Source organism: Bubalus bubalis, chromosome 2 (assembly GCF_019923935.1).
Source record: "Bubalus bubalis isolate 160015118507 breed Murrah chromosome 2, NDDB_SH_1, whole genome shotgun sequence".
Classification (NCBI taxonomy): Eukaryota; Metazoa; Chordata; class Mammalia; order Artiodactyla; family Bovidae; genus Bubalus; species Bubalus bubalis.
Window position 1 is genome coordinate 111,542,297 of NC_059158.1, and position 25,947 is coordinate 111,568,243.

Below are 25,947 nucleotides of genomic sequence, written 5' to 3' on the forward strand. Positions count from 1 at the left end.
CAGGCTCCATGGGGATCCTCCAGGCAAGAATACTGGAGGGATTGCCATGTCCTTCTCCAGGGGATCTTCCCAACCCTGGGACTGAACCCAGGCCTCCTACATTGCCGGCAAATTCTATACCATCTGAGCTACCAGGGAAGCCCATCATTGTTCATAGTAATCTCATAATCTTTTGTGTTTTTGTGGTATCAGTTGTCTTCATTCTCTTTTATTTATTTGTGCCCTCACTTTCTTTTTCTTGATGAGTATGGCTAAAAGTTTATCTATTTTGTTTACCTTATCAGAAAACTATCTCTTAGTTTCACTGATACTCTTTATGGTCTCTATTTCATTTATTTTTGTTCTCATTTTATGATTTCTTTGTTTCTGCTAACATTGGGTTTTGCTTGTTCTGCTTTTCCTAGCTTCTGGTTGGTGAGTCCGAGTAATGGGCCCGCTGGTGGGTGGAGCCATATGCTGAGGCTCCTAGAGGCTCAGTGGGTTCTGAGGCAGCCAGCCTGCTAGTGGGCAGATGGATCCAGTCCTGGCACTAATAAGCTTTGGAAGATTCCAAAATGGTATTTACCAACATGAGTGTCCTCGTGGATGAATGAACTCCCCAAAATGGCTGCTGCCTGTGTCTCACCCTCAGGGTGCGCTCCAGTTGCCTCCTGCCTCTCTGAGAGGCTCTCCAAGGTCCTACCCAGGTTCCCTTCAAATTACTGCCTCTGCCCTGGCTCAGAGTGTGTGAGATTTTGCATGGGTCATTTATGAGTGGAGTCTATAGCCCTCTGACTCTCCTGAAAATAAACCCCACTGGCCCTCAAAGCCAGATTTTCCAGGGGCTTATCTTCCCAGTACATGAACCTCCAGGCTGGGGAGCCCAATGTGGGCTCAGATCCCTTGAGAGATTTACAGGAAGAACCTCTGAGATTGTGTCAGTAATTATCTTCCCATTGACGGATAACTCACTCTAGGGGTGTGGGTCTTGACAAACTTATATCATTGCCCCTCCTATCTGTCTTTTTGTACTTTCTTCTTTATGCCTTTAGTTGTAGAAGATCTTTGTTGCTAGTCTTCAGGTCTTTCTCATCAATAGTTGGTCTGCAAATAATCGTGGCTTGGTTTGCCCATGGGAGGAGGTGAGCTCAGGATGTTCCCACTCTGCCATCGTGGTCACTCCTCTACATTACAATATTCTTTACATTGCAATTTGTGCACATCACAGTGCACTTACATGTTTATTTAAAGTCCTGTAGGATGATATTTGGATTTACAATGGAATGAGTGGCTTTTTGATTAATCAGTGAAATGAATTAGTATTCAAATTTTTATTTTACTCGCATTCAAAGTAGATTATGTCTATATAGTGTCATCCTGACTAAAGCAGAGACATTGCTTTGCCAACAAAGGTCCATCTAGTCTAAGCTATGGTTTTTCCAGTAGTCATATAGGGATGTGAGAGTTGAACTATAGAGAAAGCTGAGCACTGAAGATTTGATGCTTTTGAACTGTGGTGTTGGAGAAGACTCTTGAGAGAGAACTATAAAGACTCTTGAGAGAACTATAAAGACTCTTGAGAGAACTATAAAGACTCTTGAGAGAACTATAAAGAATGCTGAGCACCAAAGATTTGATGCTTTTGAACTGTGGTGTTGGAGAAGACTCTTGAGAGAGACTCTTGAGAGAGACTGCAAGGAGATCCAACTAGTCAATCCTAAAGGAAGCCAGTCCTGAAAATTCATTGGAAGGACTGATGCTGAAGCTGAAACACTAATACTTTGGCTACCTGATGCGAAGAACTGACTCATTGGAAAACACCCTGATGCTGGGAAAGATTGAAGGCGGGAGGAGAAGGGGTCGACAGAGGATGAGATGTTTGAATAGCATCACCAACTCTATGGACATAAGTTTGAGTAAACTCCGGGAGTTGGTGATGGACAGGGAGGCCTGACGTGTTGCAGTCCGTGGGTTTGCAAAGAGTCAGACACGACTGAGCAACTGAACTGATTGACTGACTGACTAATATTTAGGATTCCTGAAGAGCAGCTATTCATTTATTCTAGAGATAGCATTTGAATTCAAATCTACCACTGGGTCACTACCAAAAAAAAGAAAAAAAAAAACAATTTGCAAAATATAACCATGGCTTACATATTGTCTTCTTTACAATGAGGAATAATGGGACAGCTGAAAATTGTCTCAGCCTCATCACAAAGTTGAGAGAATTACTTTATGGTTTCTAATTATACTAGCTAGAAGAGACATGTGAATAGTCCCTGAAATGTTCTAGTTTTGCAGAGCTTTTGCTTGCATCCTTTAAACACATTTCCATTGTGGTTGAATAGTTAAGTGCACTTCATTTTGCATTTTGTTTCTTGTGATATTTACATGACAATGGCAAAGTAAGATACAATCAGAATAGCTCAGTGATGTCCTAAATATCAGTTGATTTTAAAAGCACAAGTACCATACAACTAAAGAAGGCAATAACATTGGTGACTGATCCCTTTTCAACCCTTTTCATCTGTTCCTTTATCACTTGACTTTTGGAAATGGCCAAAGGAGGGCATAGACAGATAGAGGGCAGAAAGAGGAAAGCTCTGTATCCCTCAGGTTGCCTCTCACCAGTTAACAGTAGCTATGCTGCTCCATCTACACCAAAAGCTCCCGTTAAGCAGCCCCTGTGTTACAGCTGTAGCTCTCAGGTTCTGGCAACCCCTTGTCAGCTTCCCTTCAAGCCTTGAAGTTATAATAGCTTTGTACTAGCCATCCATGTGCAAGTGTTTGCGTAGATATATGTCTATGCTTCTCTTGGGTATCTAAGAGTTGACATGCTTGGTCGTATGGTAATTCTAATGTTTAACATTTTAAGGAACTTTGCTAAGAATATTCAATAATAAATTCGGCTGCAGGTCTATTGGTGACAATTACTGTAGCATTGGTGAGTCTGTAAGATAAAGTTTTATGAAGATCATAAATATTTTGTCTGTAAAATTAATCAAGAGATATTATAATTTTGTGACCTCAGAGTGATTTTTTTCAGAGTGATTTTCCTTCATCTGTAAAATAAAGCACAGGAAAGGAGGAATGTGTAAAAGTGGAAAAATGGGTGTTTTAAAAATATTGTAATAACCTCTTGGCTTTTCATGTAATTTAGAATGAAACCACACAGGATGAAGGATTTGGTATTTGTCACCCATCGCCCTCTGCCCACATTTGCTCTATATACTTGATGAAAAGCACCACCACAAGCCAAAGAGAAAAAGCAAGACAGGTGAAAACAACTTTTCTACTTGAGGTCAGAAATGAAGAAATGACTGTTTGGCCAGTAAAGAGTTACGCATTCAGGCAGTAAATGAGAAATGAATATTTCACTGGGCTATTGTTTAGAACAGTGCATTTTCTATTTGATATTTCTCACACACACAACACACATACACACACACACACACACACACTGACCTGTTTGGTGTTAGATAAAATACTATGTCTACATTGTGAAGCCTTCCCTGATAGCTCAGTTGGTAAAAAATCCACCTGCAATGCAGGATACCCTGGTTCAATTACTGGGTTGGGAAGATCCTCTGGAGAAGGCATAGGCTACCCACTCCAGTATTCTGTCCTGGAGGATTCCATGAATTGTATAGTCCATGGGGTGGCAAAGAGTTGGACACAACTGAGCAACTTTTACTTCACATACATAGTGACTAACCTCTTAACAATGATAAAATGATATCAGTTCAGTTCATTCACTCAGTTGTGTCCGACACTTTGCGACCCCATGAATTGCAGCACGCCAGGCCTCCCTGTCCATCACCAACTCCCGGAGTTCACTCAAACTCACGTCCATCGAGTCAGTGATGCCATGCAGTCATCTCATCCTCTGTCGTCCCCTTCTCCTCCTGCCCCTAATCCCTCCCAGCATCAGAGTCTTTTCCAATGAGTCAACTCTTCGCATGAGGTGGCCAAAGTACTGGAGTTTCAGCTTTAGAATCAGTCCTTCCAAAGAAATCCCACAGCTGATCTCCTTCAGAATGGACCGGTTGGATCTCCTTGCAGTCCAAGGGACTCTCAAGAGTCTTCTCCAACACCACAGTTCAAAAGCATCAATTCTTCGGCGCTCAGCCTTCTTCACAGTCCAACTCTCACATCCATACATGACTACTGGAAAAACCATAGCCTTGACTAGATGGACCTTAGTTGGCAAAGTAATGTCTCTGCTTTTGAATATGCTACCTAGGTTGGTCATAACTTTCCTTCCAAGGAGTAAGTGTCTTTTAATTTCATAGCTGCAGTCACAATCTGCAGTGATTTTGGAGCCCAAAAAACAAAGTCTGACACTGCTTCCACTGTTTCCCCATCTATTTCCCATGAACTGATGGGACTAGATGCCATGATCTTAGTTTTCTGAATGTTGAGCTTTAAGCCAACTTTTTCACTCTCCACTTTCACTTTCATCAATAGGCTTTTTAGTTCTTCTTCACTTTCTGCCATAAGGTTGGTGCCATCTGCATATCTGAGGTTATTGATATTTCTTCTGGCAATCTTGAATCCAGCTTGTGCTTCTTCCAGCCCAGTATTTCTCATGATGTACTCTGCATAGAAGTTAAATAAGCAGGGTGACAATATAAAGCCTTGACATAGTCCTTTTCCTATTTGTAATATAATGATTTTTAAGTTGTATGTGGAAATTTTAGTTTATGCCTATGTAAAAAGTGTATGTTCAATGTAGTAGTATCCATATTTTAATCACAAGTACTTGTAAACATTTAGTTAATTAATTTTTTAATAAGTTATGCTACAAAGATATTATTGTATTCATGTTTTAGGTAGAAACCAAATACTCAGAATGGTAATTGATTTTTTGAAAGTCAGATGATAGGTAGCTGTAATTTTAATCCCCTTCTCCTAATTCTGTATCCAGATTTTTATATCACAACTACAAAGATTTGAAGATATAAAGGAAATTCACTTTCTGGATTAATTACCCATAACAGGTTACTTTCAGTGAATTGTGACTGTTTCATGAGAGTATTATTTAAGTCTTATTATACTGCTACATCATCTCACATGCTAGTAAAGTAATGCTCAAAATTCTCCAAGCCAGGCTTCAGCAATATGTGAACTGTGAACTTCCTGATGTTCAAGCTGGTTTTAGAAAAGGCAGAGAAACCAGAGATCAAATTGCCAACATCTGCTGGATCATCAAAAAAGCAAGAGAGTTCCTGAAAAACATCTATTTCTGCTTTATTAACTATGCCAAGGCCTTTGACTGTGTAGATCACAATAAACTGTGGAAAATTCTGAACGAGATGGGAATACCAGACCACCTAATCTGCCTCTTGAGAAATTTGTATGCAGATCAGGAAGCAAGAGTGAGAACTGGACATGGAACAACAGACTGGTTCCAAATAGGAAAAGGAGTTCGTCAAGGCTGTATATTGTCACCCTGTTTATTTAACTTCTATGCAGAGTACATCATGGGAAACGCTGGACTGGAAGAAACACAAGCTGGAATCAAGATTGCCGGGAGAAATATCAATAACCTCAGATATGCAGATGACACCACCCTTATGGCAGAAAGTGAAGAGGAACTCAAAAGCCTCTTGATGAAAGTGAAAGTGGAGAGTGAAAAAGTTGGCTTAAAGCTCAACATTCAGAAAACGAAGATCATGGCATCTGGTCCCATCACTTCATGGGAAATAGATGGGGAAACAGTGGAAACAGTGTCAGACTTTATTTTTCTGGGCTCCAAAATCACTGCAGATGGTGACTGCAGCCATGAAATTAAAAGACGCTTACTCCTTGGAAGGAAAGTTATGACCAACCTAGGTAGCATATTCAAAAGCAGAGACATTGCCAACAAAGGTTCATCTAGTCAAGGCTATGGTTTTTCCTGTGATCATGTATGGATGTGAGAGTTGGACTGTGAAGAAGGCTGAGCGCCGAAGAATTGATGCTTTTGAACTGTGGTGTTGGAGAAGACTCTTGAGAGTCCCTTGGACTGCAAGGAGATCCAACTGGTCCATTCTGAAGGAGATCAGCTGTGGGATTTCTTTGGAAGGACTGATTCTAAAGCTGAAACTCCAGTACTTTGGCCACCTCATGCGAAGAGTTGACTCATTGGAAAAGACTCTGATGCTGGGAGGGATTGGGGGCAGGAGGAGAAGGGGACGACAGAGGATGAGATGGCTGCATGGCATCGCTGACTCGATGGACGTGAGTTTGAGTGAACTCCGGGAGTTGGTGATGGACAGGGAGGCCTGGCATGCTGCAATTCATGGGGTCGCAAAGAGTCGGACACGACTGAGCAACTGATCTGATCTGGTCAGATACTGCTACAGGTTGCCTTTAGTGAGATGTGATGTTTCTTAGAGATACCTGCTAGGATCATGGAATATCTTTTAGACCTTAACAATTGGGTTTCCTTGGTGGCTCCGATGGTAAAGAATCCACCTGCAATGTGGAAGACCTGGGTCAAATCCTGGGTTGGGAAAATCCCCGGGAGAAGGGCATAGCAGCCTACTCCAGTATTCATGCCTGGAAATCCCTATGGACAGAGGAGCCTGGCAAGCTATAGTCCATAGGGTCACAAAGAGTCAGACATGACTGAGCGACTAAGCGCAGCATAGCAAGGGGTTCATAGGGCTGACTTTCCTTTATTGCAGCTTTAGTTGAAAGGTATATAATTTGTGTTAAAAATGCTTTAAATCAAAACAGTCTTGTATTGTTGTGTCACAGCTATAATTATTCAATGATATTTTCTAAAAAGGTACTGACAATTAATATTCACATTTTCATGTCAAATTCTCTCAGACCAGTAGGATTCATCCAAATGTTTTTCTTTTTAACAAACAATATCAACAAAAGACCTTAGAAGTCATTCCTTCTAAGGTCTATAACGCCCGTCTTACAAATTCAACATATTTTGGACTCTCTGTAGGTAATAATCAATATTTTTTTTCTCATTATTTTATTTCTTAGACTTTGTATTAACAACTTTGTCTGTTCACCCTTTCAATATTCTTTCCTTTGTATTTTTTTTTTTGTATTCATATTGTCAGCTTTTCCTGTGTGCCTATAGATTCTTGAGTTTCTACTTGTATTTAAGAACAATGCAGTTGAAAAGTTGATGGGCGCTTTGGTTTTCACAAATGGACATTGTTAATTGGAAGGACTAACTAAGGGAGAAGTAGATAAACTATCTCATTAGTTGGGGAAATTTTAAATGATCTGAGCCAGGGCACCAATGTCCACAGTAGTTGAACTGCTTAATCAAATGGTATGTTTAGTTATTGCTGTGTAGTCTTATCGTAGGAAGAATATAAAAATAAGCTCTATGCTGAAACCACATCTAGGATCAATTTATTTAGTGCTTATTAACATTATTTTAGGCTTCCCTGGTGACTCAGCAGTAAAGAATCCACCTGCCAATGCAGGAGACACGAGTTCAATCCCTGGGTCAGGAAGATCCCCTGGAGAAGAAAATGGCAACCCACTCCAGTATTCTTCCTGAGAAATCCTATGGACAGAGGAGTCTGGTAGGCTACTAGTCCATGGGGTCTCAAAGAGTTAGACACAACTTAGTGACTAAAGAACAACATTATTTTGGGAATTGCTGGGCTCAAAGGATATACTTATAAAACTTGAATTTGGTCTAAAATGAACCCATAGTGTTTTCTTCTTGTTAAATGGAAACTTATTACTGGAAACCAGCTTGTTCTCTGGTTTGTAATACTGTTTCCATTAGTGGCCCTCCTTCTCTCCATGCGTCCCCTATTCAAACACTTGAAGTTGTCCTTGTCCTCATCTTTCTTCTAGAATTGAATTTAATGATTTACCTTGCATCTTTTCCTCCCCTTTACTTCTCCTGGAGCCCCCCTTTGCCTGGACTTTTGTAAAGTTCTTTTAATAAATAAGTCATATTCATCATGAATGTGTCCACACTTGAAGGAAGATAGTGTGTACACTTAGAGCCAGGTAGACCTGGATTCAAAACGTGGTTTTGTCACTTATCATCTTCATGAAGTAAGAAACTTATCTCTAAACTGCTGTTTCCACTTTCATGAAGCTGAGATAATCATGATTTCTACTGCAAAGCGTTGTGGGAAAGATTAAATGAGATAAAAAAATACAAAATACTTCACTCAGTGTCTGATACATAGCAAGCACTAAAAATTTTATGAATAGTTATTTTGTATTTTATCTGTTAAAATTTAAATATTATACTTAATCCAACATTCTTGACACATAAACTAAAAGTTATTGTTATATCTTTCAAATATTTTTAATAGCAAACTGCTTCTAGATTTTTAATGACAAATCAATGGTTCCTAGCATTTTTTAAAACCACTTATAATCTATACCCTCCTTGCAATGTAAAAAATCATAGATTTCTATAATGACTTGTTACACATCCACTTTGTACTGAGAAATCCTAATCCTAATTTTTTGAATTGCCTGGATAATAGAACTAAGATGTCTTATCTATTTTCCTATCTGGTCTCTACCTGCTTTTGATACCCTGTTATTTATTTTTTATTTTCCCTTAAACAAATATTTATTAAGAATCTATTAGGTGTTAAGTACTGTTTCGATCTCGGAAACAGGAGACTTCCGCAGTAAAAACAACAGCAATGCCCTGTTCTTACAGAGCTTACATTTTAGATGTAGGAGAGGGAGAATTAAACAACACCAGGGGCACCAGCAAAGGTTTGGTGGTGATCTGTGCAAAGAATATAATTAGAGAAACGGGCCATGGACATGAACTTTGACAAACTCTAGGAGACAGCAAGGGACAGGGAGGCCTGGTGTGCTACAGTCCATGGGGCCAAAAAGAGTAGAACAAACTTAGCAACTAAACAACAGCAACAACTAGAGAAAGGAGAATAAAGACCAAAGAGGGTGGGTGCTATTTCATACAGAGTGGTCAGAGTTTGTGGACTTCCCTAGTGGCTCAGATGGTAAAGCATCTGCCTACAATGTGGGAGACCCTCAGTCCCTGGGTCAGGAAGATCTCCTGGAGAAGGAAATGGCAACCCACTCCAGTACTCTTGCCTGGAAAATCCAGGTCAGAGTTCTCTGATACCTTGTCATTTCTGTATAAGAATGAATTATTCATTCCAGCAAAATTCATCTGTTTATTCTATGCAAGTATACTGTATGCTGTATATTCCTATCCTTTCTTTTTTATCTAAATTAATGCTTGAGTTCACAATTCCATTTTCAATTATTACTTTAAATCTGAAGTTTTGTGGTCCTTAGTTTCTGCATAATAGTTTGTTTTTTCACATTTATGACTTGCTTTGTAGTATTTTTGTTCATCTTTTCTACAAACATGACAAAACTCTCAACAAATTCAGGCACCAGATGTAATTTGCTATTATCAGTAAGTAGAAAATAAATAAGATTGTTGTTGTTGTTCAGTTGCTAAGCCATATCCAATACTTTGAAACACCATGGACTGTAGCATGCCAGGCTTTTCTGTCCTTCATTATCTCCTGGAATTTGCTCAGACTCATGTCCATTGAGTCAGTGATGCCTCATATTCTAACTGTCTCATACTCTGTCCCCCTCTTCTCCTCCTGCCCTCAATCTTTCCCAGCATCAGAATCTTCCCGTGAGTTGGCTCTTCACATCAGGTGGCCAAAGAATGGGAGCTTCAGCTTTAGCATCAGTCCTTCCAATGAGTATTCAAGGTTGATTTCCTTTAGGATTGACTGGTTTGATCTCCTTGCTGTCCAAGGGACTCTCAAGAGTCTTCTCCAGTACCACAGTTTGAAAGCATCAATTCTTCAGCACTCAGCCTTCTTTATGGTCCAACTCTCACATCCATACATGATTACTAAAAAAAACATACAGACCTTTGTTGGCAAAGCAATGTCCTCCTTGTTAATATTTTATCTAGGTTTGTCATAGCTTTCTTTTCAAGGAGAAAGCATCTTTTAATTTGATGGCTGCGGTCACTGTCTGCAGTGCTTTTGGAACTCAAGAAAATAACATCTGTCATGGTTTCCACTTTTCCCCATCTATTTGTCATTTGTCTACTCAGGCTTCCCTTGTGGCTCAGCTGGTAAAGAATCCGCCTGCAATGAGGGAGAGCTGGGTTTGATCCCTGGGTTGGGAAGATCCCCTGGGGAAGGGAAAGGCTACCTACTCCAGTATTCTGTCCTGGAGGATTCCATGGACTGTATAGTCCATGGGGTCACAGAGAGTTGGACATAACTGAATGACTTTCACTTCACTTCATTTGTCATGAAGTGATGTGACTAGATGCCATGATCTTTATTTCTTGAATGCTGAGTTTTGAGCCAACTTTTTCACTCTCCTCTTTCACTTTCATCAAAAGGCTGTTGGTTCCTCTTCACTTTCTGCCATTAGAGTGATATCATCTACATATCTAAAGTTGTTGATATTTTTCCTGGCAATCTTGATTCCAGCTTGTAATTCATTAAGCCTGACATTTTCCATGATGTACTCTGCATAGAAGTTAAATAAACAGGGTAACAGTATACAGCCTTGTCTTATCCCTTTCCCAATTTTGAACCCATCCATTGTTCCGTGTCTGGTTCTTACTGTTGCTTCTTGACCTGCATACCGGTTTTGCATGAGACAGGAAAGGTGGTCTGATACTCCCATCTCTTGAAGAATTTTCCACTGTTTGTTGTGATCCACAAAATCAAAGGCTTTAGTGTATTCAATGAAGCAGAAATAGATGTTTTTTTCTGGAATTCCCTTGCTTTCTTCATGATCCAGTGAATGTTGGTGATTTGATCTCTGGTTCCTCTGCCTCTTCAAAACCTAGCTTGTACATCTGGAAGTTCTTAGTTCATGTACTGCTAAAGCCTAGATTAAAAGATTTTAAGCATAATCTTACGAGCATGTGAAATGATTCCAATTATACAGTAGTCTGAATGTCCTATTGCATTGACCTTTTTTCCAGTTCTGTGGCCCACTGCTGAGTTTTTCAAATTTCCTGGCATGTTGAGTGCAGCACTTTAACAGCATCATCTTTTGGGATTTTAAATAGCTCAGGTGGAATTCTGTCATCTTCACTACTTTTTTTTTTTTTTTTTTTTAAGTAAGGCTTCCTAAAGCCCACTTCACACTCCAGGATGTCTGGCTCTGGATGAGTGACCACACTATTGTGGTTATCCAGGTTATTAAGAGCTTTCTTGTAGTGAAGGAGATGCAAGCGATTTTGGTTTGGTTCCTGGGTCAGGAAGATCTCCTGGTGGAGGAATGTCAACCATTCCCAGTATTCTTGCCTTGGAAACCCCATGGATAGAGGAACCTGTTGTGCTACAGTGCATGGGGTCACAAAGAGTTGGACAGGACTGAGCAAATAACCATGCACACAAGACCTTTCTTGTACAGTTCTTCTATGTACTCTTGCCACATCTGCTTAATCTCCTCTGTTTCTGTTAGATCCTTACTGTTTCTGTCCTTTATCATGCCCAGATCAGATCAGATCAGATCAGTCCTGAGTCATGTCTGACTCTTTGCGACCCCATGAATCGCAGCACGCCAGGCCTCCCTGTCCATCACCAACTCCCGGAGTTCACTCAGACTCACATCCATCGAGTCAGTGATGCCATCTAGCCATCTCATCCTCTGTCGTCCCCTTCTCCTCTTGCCCCCAAACCTCCCAGCATCAGAGTCTTTTCCAATGAGTCAACTCTTCACATGAGGTGGCTAAAGTATTGGAGTTTCAGCTTTAGCATCATTCCTTCCAAAGAAATTCCAGGGCTGATCTCCCTCAGAATGGACTGGTTGGATCTCCTTGCAGTCCAAGGGACTCTCAAGAGTCTTCTCCAACACCAAGTTCAAAAGCATCAATTCTTCGGTGCTCAGCTTTCTTCACAGTCCAACTCTCACATCCATACATGATGACCACAGGAAAAACCATAGCCTTGACTAGACGAACCTTTGTTGGCAAAGTAATGTCTCTGCTTTTGAATATGCTATCTGGGTTGGTCATAACTTTCCTTCCAAGGAGTAAGCGTCTTTTAATTTCATGGCTGCAGTCACCATCTGCAGTGATTTTGGAGCCCCCCAAAATAAAGTCTGACACTGTTTCCACCATTTCCCCATCTATTTCCCATGAAGCGATGGGACCGGATGCCATGATCTTCGTTTTCTGAATGTTGAGCTTTAAGCCAACTTTTTCACTCTCCACTTTCACTTTCATCAAGAGGCTTTTGAGTTCCTCTTCACTTTCTGCCATAAGGGTGGTGTCATCTGCATATCTGAGGTTATTGATATTTCTCCCGGCAATCTTGATTCCAGCTTGTGTTTCTTCCAGTCCAGCGTTTCTCATGATGTACTCTGCATATAAGTTAAATAAACAGGGTGACAATATACAGCCTTGAAGTACTCCTTTTCCTATTTGGAACCAGTCTGTTGTTCCATGTCCAGTTCTAACTGTTGCTTCCTGACCTGCATACAAATTTCTCAAGAGGCAGGTCAGGTGGTCTGGTATTCCCATCTCTTTCAGAATTTTCCACAGTTTATTGTGATCCACACAGTCAAAGGTTTTGGCATAGTCAAGAAAGCAGAAATAGATGTTTTTCTGGAACTCTCTTGCTTTTTCCATGATCCAGCAGATGTTGGCAATTTGATCTCTGGTTCCTCTGCCTTTTCTAAATCGTGCTTGAACATCAGGAAGTTCATGGTTCACATACTGCTGAAGCCTGGCTTGGAGAATTTTGAGCATTACTTTACTAGCGTGTGAGATGAGTGCAATTGTGTGGTAGTTTGAGCATTCTTTGGCATTGCCTTTCTTTGGGTTTGGAATGAAAACTGACCTTTTCCAGTCCTGTGGCCACTGATGAGTTTCCAAATTTGCTGGCATATTGAGTACAGCACTTTCACAGCATCATCTTTCAGAATTTGGAATAGCTCCACTGGAATTCCATCACCTCCACTAGCTTTGTTCACAGTGATGCTTTCTAAGGCCCACTTGACTTCACATTCCAGGATGTCTGGCTCTAGGTCAGTGATCACACCATCGTGAATATCTGGGTCATGAAGATATTCTTTTGTACAGTTCTTCTGTGTATTCTTGCCATCTCTTCTTAATATCTTCTGCTTCTGTTAGGTCCATACCATTTCTGCCCTTTATCGAGCCCATCTTTCCATGAAATATTCCTTTGATATCTCTGATTTTCTTGAAGACATCTCTAGTCTTTCCCATTCTCTTGTTTTCCTCTATTTTTTTGCATTGATCGCTGAGGAAGGCTTTCTTATCTCTCCTTGCTATTCTTTGGAACTCTGCATTCAGATGTTCATATCTTTCCTTTTCTCCTTTGCTTTTCATTTCTCTTCTTTTCACAGCTATTTGTAAGGCCTCCCCAGACAGCCATTTTGCTTTTTTGCATTTCTTTTCCATGGGGATGGTCTTGATCCCTGTCTCCTGTACAATGTCACGAACCTCATTCCATAGTTCATCAGGCACTCTATTTATCAGATCTAGGCCCTTAAATCTATTTCTCACTTCCACTGTATAATCATAAGGGATTTGATTTAGGTCATACCTGAATGGTCTAGTGGTTTTCCCTACTTTCTTCAATTTAAGTCTGAATTTGGCAATAAGGAGTTCATGGTCTGAGCCACAGTCAGCTCCTGGTCTTGTTTTTACTGACTTTATAGAGCTTCTCCATCTTTGGCTGCAAAGAATACAATCAATCTGATTTCGGTGTTGACCATCTGGTGGTGTCCATATATAGAGTCTTCTCTTGTGTTGTTGGAAGAGGGTGTTTGTTATGACCAGTGCATTTTCTTGGCAAAACTCTATTAGTCTTTGCCCTGCTTCATTTTGTATTCCAAGGCCAAATTTGCCTGTTACTTCAGGTGTTTCTTGACTTCCTACTTTTGCATTCCAGTCCCCTATAATGAAAAGGACATCTTTTTTGAGTGTTAGTTTTAAAAGGTCTTGTAGATCTTCATAGAACCGTTCAACTTCAGCTTCTTCAGCATTACTGGTTGGGGCACAGACTTGGATTACTGTGATATTGAATGGTTTGCCTTGGAAATGAACAGAGATCATTTTGTCGTTTTTGAGATTGCATCCAAGTACTGCATTTCAGACTCTTTTGTTGACCATGATGGCTACTCCATTTCTTCTGAGGGATTCCTGCCCGCAGTAGTAGATATAATGGTCATCTGAGTTAAATTCACCCATTCCAGTCCATTTCAGTTCGCTGATTCCTAGAATGTTGACATTCACTCTTGCCATCTCTTGTTTGACCACTTCCAATTTGCCTTGATTCATGGACCTGACATTCCACATTCCTATGCAATATTGCTCTTTACAGCATCGGACCTTGCTTCTATCACCAGTCACATCCACACCTGGGTATTCTTTTTGCTTTGGCTCCATCCCTTCATTTTTTCTGGAGTTATTTCTCCACTGATCTCCAGTAGCATATTGGGCACCTACTGACCTGGGGAGTTCCTCTTTCAGTATCCTATCATTTTGCCTTTTCATACTGTTCATGGGGTTCTCAAGGCAAGAATACTGAAGTGGTTTGCCATTCCCTTCTCCAGTGGACCACATTCTGTCAGATCTCTCCACCATGACCCGCCCATCTTGGGTTGCCCCATGGGCATAGCTTAGTTTCATTGAGTTAGACAAGGCTGTGGTCCTAGTGTGATTAGATTGACTAGTTTTCTGTGAGTATGGTTTCAGTGTGTCTGCCCTCTGATGCCCCCTTGCAACACCTACCATCTTACTTGGGTTTCTCTTACCTTGGGCGTGGGGTATCTCTTCACGGTTGCTCCAGCAAAGCACAGCCAATGCTCCTTACCTTGGACGAGGGGTATCTCCTCACCGCCACCCTTCCTGACCTTCAACGTGGGATAGCTCCTTTAGGCCCTCCTGTGCCTCCAGCCACAGCTTGGGGTAGCTCCTCCCACCCACTGCCCCTGGCCTCGGGCTTAAGGGCCAGGGGCGGCGACGAGAGGAGTTATCATGCCCATCCTTGCATAAAATATTCCCTGATATCTCCAATTTTCTTCAAGAGTCTAGTCTTTCCTTTCTATTGTTTTCCTCTATTTCTTTGCATTGTTCACTTAAGAAGGCATTCTTATCTCACTTACTATTCTCTGGAACTGTACATTCAGTTGGGTATATCTTTCCCTTTCTCCCTTACCTTTCGCTTCTCATTAAGAAAATTGGAACCTCCTCAGACAACCACTTTGCCTTCTTGCATTTCTTTTTCTTTGGAATGATTTTGGTTATTGCCTCCTGTGTAGTGTTTAAACCTCCAACCATAGTTCTTCAGGCACTCTGTCTACCAGATCTAATCCCTTGAATCTATTCATTACCTCCTCTGTATAATCATGAGGGATTTGATTTAGGTCATACATGAACAGTCTAGTAGTTTTTCCTATTTTCTTCAATTGAAGCCTGAATTTTACAATAAGGAGCTGATGATCTGAGGCCAAGCCAGCTCCATGTCTTGTTTTTCTTGACTACCTAAAACTTCTCCATCTTTGGTTATAAAGAACATAATCAATCTGATTTCTGTATTGACCATCCAGTGATGTCCATGTGTAGAGATGTCTCTTGTGTTGTTGTAAAAGGACGTTGTTATGAACAGTGCATTCTCTTGGCAAAACTTTGTTAGCCTTTGTCCTGCTTCATTTTGTACTCCAAGGCCAAACTTGCCTGTTACTCCAGGTATTTCTTGACTTCCTACTTTTGCATTCCAGTTCCCTATGATGAAATGTACATCTTTGTGAGTGAGTGTGTGTGTGTGTGTTTGTGTGTTAGTTCTAGAAGGTCTTATAGCTTTTCATAGAATCAGTCAACTTCAGCTTATTTGTCATCAGTGGTTAGGACATAGACTTGGATTACTGTGATATTGAATGGTTTGCTTTGGAAATGAACTGAGATCATTCTGTTGCTTTAGCGGTTACACCCAAGTGCTGCATTTCAGAATCTTGTTGACTCTGAGGGCTACTTCATTTCTTCTAATGGATTCCTGCCCACAGTAGTAGATATAATGGTCTTCTGAATTAAATTCTCTCATAATAAATAAAGAGAGGAAGTCTGTTTGTAACAAAGTGTTTAAAAATACACCCTAGAACTTCTGTGTCAGATGGCTTAGGCTTCAAATGCCAATTTAGGAGGTGCAGGTTAGATTCCTTCGAGGGATCTAAGACCCCACATGCCTTGTGGCTAAAAAACTAAAACATAAGCAATATTGTAACAAATTCAATAAAGACTTTAAAAAAATTGTTCACATTAAAAAAAGATAAACAAAAATACATCCCTTAGATGCAGCCAATCTAGTTGGAAAAATCTGGAATGAAGAATAACACAAAATGCAGAAACAGTGTTATATATACTAACGTTCATGATGGATTTGTTTATAATTGCAAAAATTTCAAAATCACCTAAATGTCTAGCTATAATTAGATCATTAAAAACATCAAAGCATATTCATTTGGTGAAGAAATATAAATATATATGTAGTTAAACATTAGGTTGTAGCCTGTCTGAAAAATATAGGGAAATACTTCTCATGTTTTTACCATTTATTGAGTATTTACTCTATGCCATAGTTAAGGGGTTACACATCCATTAATTTCATTCTTCCCATATCACTTGATGAAGTTGGCATTATTACTCCTATTACCATTAATACTACTCTTTTGCTATTTACCTACTCAGAGCACTTCACCACTACATTTGTAAATACTCTGAGAAAGCTTTCTGGTAGTATTGATAATAATCACAGGACCTGTCTATCAAACAAAATATGGAAAAGTAGAGCTCTATCACTATTTGACATTTTGATCATTTTTGGAGGAACTGATCTCCATGGGTCTAGGCTGTTATAGTCATAGACAGAAGTAAGGTTGAGCTCCCATTTCATTGCCAAGATAGGTGACCTGGAGTCATTATCTTGTCATGGGTTCTAGCTTCTCTAAGGGTAGTCATCCATTTGTGGATCAGATGATTTTCATGACGTTTAAAAACTAAAAAAGCATGCATACTGACCAATCAGAGCAATGCCACAGCCCATCAGAATGTATACCTGCACAAGTAAGCAATAAGGCTATGTTTGTGCATAATGGGTGACTATCTGCCCTGGTGATCTGAAATTAGAGAGCTACTTGTGCTGTCCTGTGCTGTTTCAGTCATACTTCACCAACAAACCCTAAACTATTACACTCATAGGAATCAACTTGTGCTTTCATGGATGGCTGAGCAAAGTTTTAATGAGAGGCCCCTCTAACACCTTGAAAGCAGTTTCCTCATGAAATGGCAATAAGCAAGATAAGTAGAGTTTCCAACACGTTATACTGGGAAATCTGAACAGAGTTCTTAATGAAGTGGCAAGGATAATTACAGACTTCTAATTAACTACGTAATTGCTATGAATTAGTAAATCTCCCAGCTTGGATTGCTTTTACTGTTTTGTGGTTGGAAAAATACATTCTCTTTAATTTTCTTCTTCTTATTCTTTCAGTGTAATTAAGTATTTTTTTGAACCACTGACCTTTTCTAAGAGACATTTAATTATTGTTAATCCATAGCTCTTATTTTTAATCATCCAAAAATTTAATGGCTTTAACAGCGGTGAGCACCTTAGCTTAGAACTGGGTCTATGTGTATTATAGAACATTGAGCCACACAAACTTGGGACTAATATAGCCTATTTCTTAAATAGACAAGTAGCCATCCCAAACATTGATTACTAGGAAAAGGAAAACATTAGCTAATATTTTATGATACATTCTGGGCCTTCTTTTGTGTTAATGCATTTCTTTTCATCATCACCTTTTCATTATAGGAGAAAGAAGTGCTTGTGATGAGACATTGAATTTCACCTTTAATTCAGGCCAATGAAGGGGAAAACATTAAGAATCTACTTCAAAACAATTATTTCCACTTACTGAACTTATTCACAAAAGTTTGACACAAATACCTATTGACCTTTCCTGCTGATTTTAGAAATAAAGAATCACAGAGTAGAAATGAGATTTTAATTCAATGTATTGCTAGAGAAGACAAAGAAAGTGTGTCATAATTACTATCTGGCATATAATATAACTTATTACACAGTTGTCCTTTCTTCATCTTGTAGGTGGGATAAAATATTCTATTGACTTCCACTTTCTCCCACTGGTTACTCTTAATAATTATTGCAGTCATCTTCTCATCTATTCTTTTGTTGTTTTATTCATTGAAAAATTATTATTATTAATTTAAAATTTTATTATTTTAAGTAAATAATTTAAAATAAATAAAATATACTTATGTTGTTATCTTTGTTGTTTATTTATTTTATTTAATAATCCCACTATCACCTGGATCATTGCTTGTCCAAAGGGGAAGATGATAGTTCTTGGCCCACTGTGCATGCTCTCAATGAAAATCTACCCCATAACAATCGAAATGAGACTGACCCCTCTCAGACTCACTGTCTATATTGTAGTAGGGAGGATATAAGAGGGGACTGAAGTTGAGGAGGGAACAAAGATAAATTGCATCTGAGGAGTCTGATCAGTTAAATAAAAATTAAGAAACTCAATTAAATAAGCTTAAGACTCATTAGTTTGTTGGTTTATGTTTTAGCTGCTGTGTTCTTAGACAACATAGAGGAAATCAAAGGGTTAAAGTTGTAAGAGCAATATCAACATTCATCTCTGCTCTCAGTGTGAACTTAGAAAAGTCTTTTGACTTCTTTAGACCTCAGTTTCATCAGTGATTAATTCTACCCACCTGATATGTGGTTAATAAGTAATGCATATATACAGTTATCGTTCAGTCACTAGGTCCTGTCCGACTCTTTGCGATCCCATGGGCTGCAGAACACCAGGCTCCCCCGTCCTTTACCGTTTCCCGGAATGCGCTCAAATTCATGTTCATTGAGTCAGCGATGCAATCTAACCATCTCATCCCCTACTGTCCCCTTCTCCTTTTGCCTTCAATCTTTCCCAGCATCAGGGTCTTTTCCAATGAGTCGGCTCTTTGCATCAGGGGGCCAAAGTATTGGAGTTTTAGCATCTATCCTTCCAATGAATATTCAGGACTGATTTTCTTTAGGATTGACTGGTTTTATCTCCTTGCCATCCAACGAATTCTCAAGAGTCTTTTCAAGCACCAGAATTCGAAAACATCAATTCTAAATGCATATGTATTTAGTAGAGTGTTTACCACTTGTAAGGTACTAAATAGATATTATCAGATAGTCGAATCCAAGTTCTGAAATGGACTAACTGCTTCTTTCCAAAAGCCACACTCTATACAATTTCAGTTTTCAAAAAATTCCCAGTGAAGCAGAGAGGAACAAAATATGATGGATTTTGGGTGAACCCTTTCCAGCATGCCTCTAGCAGGGCCCACTGCCTCTCAGTCTGCTGCCATGAGGCCTTAGCTACCACCCACTGGATCAAGCTGGCAGTCTTGTGACACTGAATTAGTATGCTGCCTGGGCCTTTACATGAAGCTGAGGGTTGATGACTTCTCAAATATAAAGCTCCGTGATTTTCTCTGAGGGAGGTGCTTAGCATATTTGCAACAGCATCATGGGATGGTCTTTCCAAAGTACAGCTGCCTCCACAGTCTGCAGGAGCCTCATTACCCAAGTCATGACCACCTCCTCCACAAGTCGGGCTCAGCCTCAGCTGAGACAGAGCTCTGTGGTATGCCAAGCTGTATTTAAGAACCTCATCTGAAGTCCTTGGGCTTTAACATTGTGTGCTAAGTCACTTCAGTCATGTCCAAGTCTTTGCAACCCTAAACTTATGCTTTCCTTGTTCCACAAGTATCCAGTGCAGTGGTTAGTTAGGTGTTTAGTTAACCTCCCTTTGAAGACTAAATGGAAAAAAATCCTCATTCTCAGAAATTGTTCCTTTGGACAATCTGAAATCATCACATAGTGTCCTGTGCTCTGCTGAGCCTAGTGTCTGAGTCGTGTGGACTTAGAACCCATGCATTGTAGCCCGCCAGGCTCTTCTCTCCACGGGATTTCCCAGGCAAGAATACTGGAGCATGTTGCCATTTTCTTCTCCAGCGGATCTTCTCAACCAGGGATCAAGCCTGCATCTACTGCATTGGCAGGTGGATTCTTTGCCACTGAGACTTTTGAAGATTCTTTTATTTAAGCCTTACAATCATACTATGAAGAAGATATAATTTCAATTTTAAGGATGAAGAAACTGAACTTAAAAATGCTAAGTGAAATATTAATACTAAGTAAGGTACTCACATTTTCACATCTGGGGATGAATGTTAAATTTCAGTCTATCTGAACCTATGCTCTTATCTACTATTATATGTGACTTGGACAAAGTGAAGGTAGAGCGACTTCCCTGGTGATGCAGTGGCTACAATTCCATGAGCCCAGTGCAGGGTCCCTGGGTGGGATCTCTGGTTGGGAAACTAGATCCCAGATGCCACTACTGAGAGTTCACATGAGCAGCTAAAGACCCCAGATCTGGTGTAGCCAATAAGTAATTTTTTATTTTAAAGTGAAGGTAGAGTTTCAGGGTGAATGTGTCCTCATGCATACTTATAAGGGTCCTTGTGCTTTATGAATGTGAGGAGGGGGCGGGAGGAGAAAGAAAGAACTCTGTGTATTACCCATTATGAAACATTTCACTCAAGATTTCTCTTTTGGATGTTGAGGCATAACAATCCACCCCCCACCCTCCTTGCCACAGTCCTACTCCCCTCCTTTCCATCCCATGAATGCCAAGACGCCCACACCTTGATTCCTGGAATCTGAGAATACAGTACATTATATGGCAAAGGAGAATTAAAGTAGCAGATGGAATTCAGGTTGCTTAGTCAGTTGCTCTTGAGATGGGGATATTGGCTGTTATCTTGGATTATTGCAGTGGGTACAATGTAATCATAGAGTCCTTTACAGTGGAAGAGGAAGACAAAACAGAACCAGAGAGGTGGAAGTGTGACTAGGCCTGGGCCCCATGTTGCTGGTTTTATAGGTAGAAAAAGAGACCCAAGCCTGCATATAGTCTCTGCTGCTGCTGCTAACTCACTTCAGTCATGTCCGAATCTGTGCGACCCCATAGACGGCAGCCCACCAGGCTCCCCTGTCCCTGGGATTCTCCAGGCAAGAACATTGGAGTGGGTTGCCATTTCCTTCTCCAATGCGTGAAAGTAAAAAGTGAAAGTGAAGTCGCTCAGTCGTGTCCGACTCAGCAATCCCATGGACTGAAGCCCACCAGGCTCCTCTGTCCGTGGGGTTTCCAGGCAAGAGTACTGGAGTGGGGTGCCATTGCCTTCTCTGGCATACAGTCTCTAGAACCTGGAATAAAAGTTTAGGGGTTGGATTCTCCCCTGAGCCTGCAGAAGGTATGTAGGCCCACTCACATTTTGGTTTAGCCTGTTGACATCCATTTCCGATTGCTGACCCCCTGAACTGTAAGATAATAAATATGGGTTGTTTTGCACCAGTAAATGTGTGGTAATTTGTTACAGCAGCAACAGGAGACTAATGCTAATACTAATGGGCATCTTAGGAGCCTTAGAATATATACTTTATAGTGGGAGTGGTCAGAGCTGGACCTTTCCGTCTATATTTACACAAAGGCATTCATCATTGCATTACTTAATGTTGAGGAGGAAGAAATCCTCCTCTGTCTTTCTTGGTTCCTCTGCCTGGTCCAAGAATTAATGTGAGACAGATTAACTGGACAAAATGAAACCAAAGTCTAATAACATGTATACATGAGAGAGACCCGGAAAAGCTGAGTAACTCTCTCAAATGACTGAAACCCCCACCTTAAATGTCACCTTCAGCTAAAGACAAAAAAAGGGTGTTGAGGGTAGTGGTTTGAGCCTTTAGAGGGGAAGAAGGCGACTCATATAGAGATGGCAAAGCAGAAAAGTGAGATAAACAAACGTTTGCTAGGTCAGGCAGAGACAATGGGACACAGAGAGGAATTTTAACAAACAAGCTTTGCTAGTTTTCTTCTGGTCTACTCACCGAGTTCATACTATAATCATGGTGATATATCCATTCCTGGAACATGAAGGTCCCCTATCTACATTCATATAGGGAGTTAGGGGGAAGGTCAGCATTTTCATCCTAAGTCTTTTGGGCATTTATGTTTTCAGCTCAAAATAATCAGCACGGCAAAGAGACATTTTGCCGTGGCAAATTTTGTTCCCCTACAGTTCAAGGATTGTCTTACTCCAGCAGCCAACTCACATCCCTGTGCCCTGGGCACCACTGGTATGAGAATCAGCTCTGCCATGGGCTTAGTATAGAAGCTGTTTTTGATGGATAGAAATTGTGTCTTCATGCATGAAATATGATTAAAAGCAAATCTGTTAGTCATTTTTGTCTGCACTCCTCCCTAAAATTGTTGTCAAATTAGTGTCAGTTCAGTTCAGTTCCATCGCTCAGTCGTGTCCTACTCTTTGCGACGCCATGGACTGCAGCATGCAAGCCCTCCCTGTCCTTCACCATCTTCCAAAGTTTGCTCAAACTCATGTCCATTCAGTGAGAGATGCCGTCCAACCATCTCATCCCCTATCACCCCCTTTTGCCTTCAGTCTTTCCCGGCCTCAGGGTCTTTTCCAGTCAGTTGGCTTCTCGCATCAGGAGGCCAAAATATTGAAGCTTCAGCTTCAGCAACAGTCCTTCCAGTGAATATTCAGGACTGATTTCGTTTAGGTTTTCTGCCATTAATTATTTTCCCACTAGATGGCAGTATAGTGTAAGCAAAAAGAAAATTGGGCTCCTTACCTGTGGCATCTCTTACTTGTGGAAGCGGAGATGCTTAACTGCTATTTCAGAAGAGGAAAATCAGCCCGATCAAGGCAGTCAGCATCAGAGGGGTAGACAGGGCTAATCTAGACTGATTCCAGGGCAGTGGAGGTCTAAAAAGAGCATGGACTTTAAGGGTTTCGGCACCTGTAATTCTTAGTTGTAGGATCCTGGAAGGTTATTTAACATCTGTCATGGCCTCAGTTTCCACATTTGTACAATGAGCACGAATATAGATAAAATGAAGTAATAGAGTTAAAAATCTTAGGACATAATAGGCATTCAATTACTAACAGTTCTTTCCCCTGCCTAGGGGAAAATATAGCATTTAAATCTTGGATCTTAAGCTCATATAATCTCCAGGTACGGTTGTGATAAAATGAAGGGTCTGTTTTATTTGTTTCTTTGTTTATTTGGGTTGGGTTTTTTGTTTGTTTTTATGCTTTTTTAAAAAACTAATTTTTATTGGAGTCTAGTGCTTTTCAATGCTGTGCTAGTTCCTACTGTCCAGAAGAGTGAACCAACCATACACATACATGTCTCCTCTCCCTTTTGGACTTCTTTTCCTTGAAAAGCAAGAAGAAATGATTTGGTCTTTACCCTGCTTCAGTTTGACTAGACCTTTCCAAAAAGCCTTGCCATAACCTTCGTTTGATGCTCTGCAGCGCTGTAGCTCTCTCTCATCTTTCCGTTGCAGTTGAGGTTCATCTTATATGGGAAGGATTGTCAACTTTCCCTGAGGTCTGCAAGGCTAACATTTCCTTCTTCCTCTGCCTGTAGTAGAGTGGCCTTTAGTGTGTGGTTGCATAAGAATAGTGTCCATGTAGCAGAATTCGAGAGTGTAGTGAGTTGAATGGTGACTCCCAAAAGGTATGTCTACCTGAAATTTGACAACATGACTTTCTTTAGAAATAGGATGATTTGCAGATGTAATTAAGTTCAGGATCCTGAGATGGATTATCCTGGATTTTCCAGGTGGGCCCTAAATCCAATACGTGCCTTTAAAAAGTCAGAGAAATGTGAGAGAGGGAGAGGAGAAGGCCATGTGAGATTGTTACCAAACCAAATGTGGGTCCATTTGGGTTTCAGAAAAGCATTTTTAAAGGCCAGGGGAGGGAAAGTCATAGGGGATGTGGTCAGCTCATGCAGAATTCTCTGATGGGCTGATGATGAAATATCAGGGCAGTGTTATATGGGGTAACATCAATCCTTAGGCTCTAGTAGTTCTGGGGGGTACTTCTTCATGATTATCAAATAGTTAATTTCTCCCATTTGATGAGGGTCTTAGCATCTGTAAAACAATTCCGGAAATATATATCAGATACCATTATCTCTGTAATCAGGGAGGAACTAAAGATTCTGTGATTCCCAAATGGCTGATTTACTGCTGAAATTGTTGCTAGTTCTGGTGGCCCAGCTACAATTTTTGATACTTTTGTTCACATCCTTTTCATCATTAATTCTCAGTGCAGGCCTTGGTGACTTAGGGGAGCCCTGGGAGACTCCAGCATTTCTACAAACAAGAGGCAGGCAGAGGACATGGGGGGAGAGAAGACCCTGTCCTGGGAAGGCCCCCTAGGGTCCTGCTGTATTACAAGACGGAGGCAGAGATTGGAATGATGCAGCCACAAACCAAGTGGTCTTGGCAAGGCAGCAGTGAGCAGTGGCATGAAGCTAGTTCCTAATTCCTTACCAAGGAATTCAACCCGGGTAGCCTGGATGAGGGCTTCCTGAGTGGCTCAGTGGTAGAGAATCTTTCAGCCAATGCAGGAGTCGCAGGAGACTCAACTTCAATCCCTAGATGGGGGAGATCCTCTGGAGGAGGAAATGGCAACCTGCTCCAGCATTCTTGCCTGGGAAATAGCATGAACAGAGGACCCTGGTGAACTACAGTCTATGGGGTCTCAAAGAGTCAGGTACTACTGAGCAACTGAGCACAGCACAGCCATGCAACCTGTATGAAACCAGGAATCCTAGCCACCAGACCAGCAAGAGCTAGAGGATCTTTGTCCCCAGTGAAAAATGCATTTATCATGGAAGCAAAAGCTATAAATACAGGTACAGAGTTTATCATTAGAGACATGTGTGCATGCTTAGTTGCTCTGTAGTGTCCTACTCTTTGTGACCCCATGGACTGTAGCCTTCCAGGCGCCTCTGTCTAGGGATGCTCCAGGCAAGAATACTAGAGTGGGTTGCCATTTCCTCCTCCAGGGGATCTTCCCGACACAGGGATCAAACCTGTATCTCCTGCATTGGCAGGCAGATTCTTCACTACTGAGCCACCTGGGAAGCATGCAGCATGCACAGAAAGCTTGTCATTAGAGGCATAGCACAACAAGGGTCAGAGCACACAGAAAAACCGTGTGTTTAAAGCCAGAAGCAAGGCAGAAATACACACCGGAGAGAAAGGGTGTTGACATCCTCCTCTGGTGAGGAGGAGCACAGTAAAAAGGTGGTTATGTCATTTATATAGGTCAATTTTTCTGGGTCTTTGTCTACCTTCAGCCAATTATCTGGTTTCTTTCTCCACACATGACCTACCCTGGGTGCGTACACACTTCTCAAATCAAGGTGGATCTCAAAGTGAAGGCTTCTGGCAGGAGCAAGACTCATTATGGCCTGGCATTATTCCCTGACTTTTGAGCCTCGGGGAGCTTTTCTGCACATGTTTAGTATCTCCCATGCCCCCAAAAGGGGGAGAAGGGAGATTCCTTAATCCTTTACTCAAATAGGGTTTTGCCTCTCTTTGTCCATGCCATGACCATTACCTTGGCTACGGCCATGACTCTTACCTTAAGGTGTTTACAAGAGACAAACACTAGCTCTTTACCCTGCTTCTGTTGTTACTTCCATTTTTGAGGGCAAACAGAAGGCTGATTGTAAACGCCTTAACTGGAGCCCACCTATCTCTTGTCTCAGGAAATGCAGACAACAGACTGGTTGTAGGTATCCAGCCGGAAGCCCACTTCTTCCCACAGAATGCAAATAGGAGGCCAGTTGTGAGTGTCTACCCTGAAGCCCATCTATCTCCTGCCTCACATGGAACTCCTGGTTCAGAGGCTGGACCAAAGGGAAGGAACCATCCCTGTGGTCTTCAGAGGAAGCATGGTTCTGCTGACACATTGATTTCAGACTTCTGGTCTCCACAACTGCAAGAAGATTAGTTTCTGTTGTTGGAAGCTACCAAGTTTGTGGTAATTCATTATGGCAG